At 36.0% G+C, this 3,763-nt stretch overlaps 1 pseudogene; it reads right to left on the bottom strand.

Moving 5' to 3' along the window:
• Nucleotides 1-1,543: 1,543 nt before the first annotated feature.
• Nucleotides 1,544-1,733, bottom strand: LOC130020401 (uncharacterized; annotated as a pseudogene).
• Between the last annotated feature and the right edge of the window lie 2,030 nt (nt 1,734-3,763).

The raw sequence follows: 3,763 nt of genomic DNA, 5'->3' as shown, positions 1-3,763 counted from the left end.
GAAACTGAGGCTTAAGTCAAGAAAGCAGATGCCCAGGAGTGAATATTATTCAGGGTCAATTAACGCCCAAGTTACAAAAGCATAATATTAACTGTCTTTCTGTGTCTATACAAAAAGGACATTGCTTTAAAGTAAACTGTGCAAAAGGACATAAGAGAAGGAGAAAAGCAATATTTCACTCACAAATATAAAATCATAGATTTCTGAGGAATCTGACCTTACAAGTTAACGTAGTCTGATTAGGGGGGAAAGATGATAGACCAGTTGAGGAAAAGAGCACAGAGAAGAGTTTACAGATAAACACAGAGGAATGGAAGTGCCTCAAGAGCTCTGTGATAAATATAAGCTCCCTATGGCAAGGGAAACAGGACATTCCAATGTTATCTTAAAATGTTTAGAGCTATATTACAACAAAGGAGTTCTGAAAACTTAAAATGCACAATGTTAAGTATTACATACAGAAAAGAACTTCTCTAAATACTCAAAGTACCCAAAACATCCAAGATTTATTCCTATTACCTTGGGCATCATTTTCCTTAGAGTTTGGCCCAAGGTATGAGTAATGCTAATAATAATCGAAAAGCAAAATAACTAAGATATGTGAATTGGGAAGGTCTGAATCCCCCAAAAATATATCTAAATGGAAAGGAACATACTTGGTCTCTCTTACTTAAAAATTATAGTAACAATACACAATAGTAATAACAAAACATATTCACGGTCCTCCCGTTGTTCATCAATTTGCTCAAGCGAGCCCAGTAATGTCTCCATTGTGACACTTGTTACTGTGTTTGGCATCTCAAATACGTCACGGGTAGCTTGCCAGGCTTTGCTGTGCGGGCGAGATACTCTCAATAGTTTGCTGGGCTCTCTGAGAAGGGCGGAGGAATCGAATTGGGGTAGGCATGTTGGTCACATGCAAGGTAAATGCACTTACCCGCTGTGCTATATATAGCTCCAGCCCGACAAAACATGTTATTAATTATAAAAATAATAAAATGTATTGAATTCTTACTACTTCCCAGGTATTCCACTGTGTTTTATGTGGGTCATGTAATTTGTCCTTAGGATATCCTAATGTGTTTGAGAGTATCAATTTTCTGCCCATTTTACAAAAATTAAAATTAAAATTTTGAGAATTAAAGGAAGTTTCACCTGCTTCCCAACAGGTAAATAACAGAATGGATATCTAAAGTAAAGTAGTTCTGACTCCAATGATCACTTGCTCAACTGCATCCTCTAAACTTTCTTTGGAACATTTTTAACAATAGCAAGTAGATTTAACTATTTAGAGATGCACAAAGGAAATAAAACCATGAAAAAAAAAACACTAGAAAAGGGGGAGATATTTTAAAAGAGATAAGTGAATTTTGATATATTATAAAAATGAATAGTCAAATAATTAGAAAACTATGAAATTTTTTTTTCCTTGACCAATGTTGAGGGTCAGTTTAGGCAATACCTACTTTTCTGGTGGTCTGGCAGTTGACATATATTCATAGGTATACTTGTTTATTTTCTTTTTCTTTTTATCTTTTTTAGAATCAGATAGGAGCAATTAGGGTATTTCGAGCCCTAATCATGCAGAGATAGGGGCCTGTACCCCTATTTCACGTATGTATTTTTGAAGCTAAGTGAAAGCATGGAGCTCTACAATGCAGTGCTTAATAATGCAAACTCCAATCATCATGAGGTATCTGCCCTCTAGAGGTACAGGTTACCTTACCCGATGATATTACTTGTTTCCTTTTAAAGAAAAAACACTCCCTCTATTAACTATTATATATTCCTTCACAATAGCATCAAGAAGTAAAGTACATGACAATAACTTTTTATAGGTATAAACCTATGTGGAAATGTGCATGTAGTAGATGGGTCTATGTGCCTTTTTAAATATAAAAGTATATTTGTGGATAACATTCTTTTAAGATGACTCATTTTATGGTCAAAGAGCATTCTATATTTTCTATAAGAGGATGCAGTTAGAATAGAATAGAAACAACTGCAATAGAAACAACTAAGGCTGTTGGGGTCCATTTTGTAGTTAAATATACAAAACTATTACTAACGCTTTTATATTATATAACTATATCTTATGTAAGTGGTATTTACTCAGAGTGAAGTTTGCAACATAAGTCAATTTTCCAGGCTACGGGAAGCTTAGCTACTATAGTATCAAGCTGATTCTATTTTAATGATTTTGATAGGAACTTTCTAAACTATATAGTTTGAATTTTTCTTACAAAAGTACATTATAGAAATCATTCTTATAAACATCAATGTATGTGCTGTACTATAACTGAGCAATGCCCCAAGGAGCTATTCAGGTAATTTTCCTTTAGATTAAACTGCTTTTAGCATGATGATTCTGAATAGAGAAACAACAACTAAGAACACCAAGTATCTTGGGTCCAGTCATATATGTATTGTCTTGGCTCTCCCACTTAAGAGTTGGGTTGCTCTTTGAGTAAGTTAATAGCCACATCTGACCCTTTCTTGCCCTGCTAGTAAAGTGGGAGTAAAATAAGAGCTAATTTGGGTATGTTCTAAGCTGGCCACTGTGCTTAAGTCTTAACTCCAGAATGCAAACCTGGAGATACGTACAGTGCATATATTAAAATCACAGACTCTGGAATGAACCATTTATTTGCTCTGTATTTTTATGCAAATCACACAACACAACTCTCTATGATTTAGTTTCCTCATTAGTTTAAAAAAAGATACCACAAAAGTAAATTAGAGAGTTATTGTTAATTGTTAATATATTTAAAACACCTCGATCATGCATCTGTTGAGTATGTGATGATAGTAAGGACTATTTTGTTCATCTTCACAGAAATCATGAGAGTTACTTCATGTTATGATTACTTACTTTGAAGACAAGGAAATTAATCTATAGAGACCTTTAAAATCACAATGTATATTAGCAAGTGCTAACTTCAGACTGTGACAAGCACACTCCACTGTGTACTGCTTAGACTGTTGATAATGACCTAATGTGATGCAGGACACAATGTACACAGGTCACTAAGGCATCCCTACCATGACTTACTACTAAGGCTATACCCCTATTTCCCGCACATATTTTGGAAGCTAAGTGAAAGCATGGAGCTCAACAATGCAGGGCTTAAATATAGCCTTTCAGTACATAAGTACTTGTTATCTCTGCATGATGGTTGAGTTTCTTTAGAGTCCTTCAGAAGCATAATGTAGACAAATACTGTATGCCTAAAGGGAAATGAGGCTGTGAATTCAATAATGGATCCTAAGTTACTCTATTGCCTAAAAAAATCATACTTGTCTGAAACATTCTTGGACTTTTGGACCCATGCCCTCTCACCGGCTCTCCCTGATGAAGAAAAGTCTGCCACATGAGAAAGTGATGGCAGCCTCCAGGCAAAAGCAGCAAAAAATCCAGAAGACCCTCAGTCCAACACAACGCAAAGAATGGAATTCTACCAGCAACCAAACAAGACACCTGTCAGAAGACACTTTAAACCACACTTGGGTTCTTGATGCACAGAAACTTCCAAATAATCAATGCTGGGGTTGTTTGTTTGTTTGGTTGGTTGGTTGGTTGGTTGGTTGATTGGTTAGTTGTTGGTTTGTTGGTTGCTTCGTTGGTTGGTTGGTTGGTTGTTTTGTGGTTGGGGGGCCACATTCAGCTGTGCTCAGCACTTATTCCTCTCTCAGGGATCATCAGTCTTGCAGGGCTCAAGGGACAGTATGTAGTTCTGGAGATCAAATCTGGGTTGGCCACATG

Source organism: Sorex fumeus, unplaced genomic scaffold (genome assembly GCF_029834395.1).
Source record: "Sorex fumeus unplaced genomic scaffold, SorFum_2.1 ptg000011l, whole genome shotgun sequence".
NCBI classification, from domain to species: Eukaryota; Metazoa; Chordata; class Mammalia; order Eulipotyphla; family Soricidae; genus Sorex; species Sorex fumeus.
Note: the sequence above shows the minus strand (reverse complement) of the source record. Positions and strands in the feature narration are given on the sequence as shown.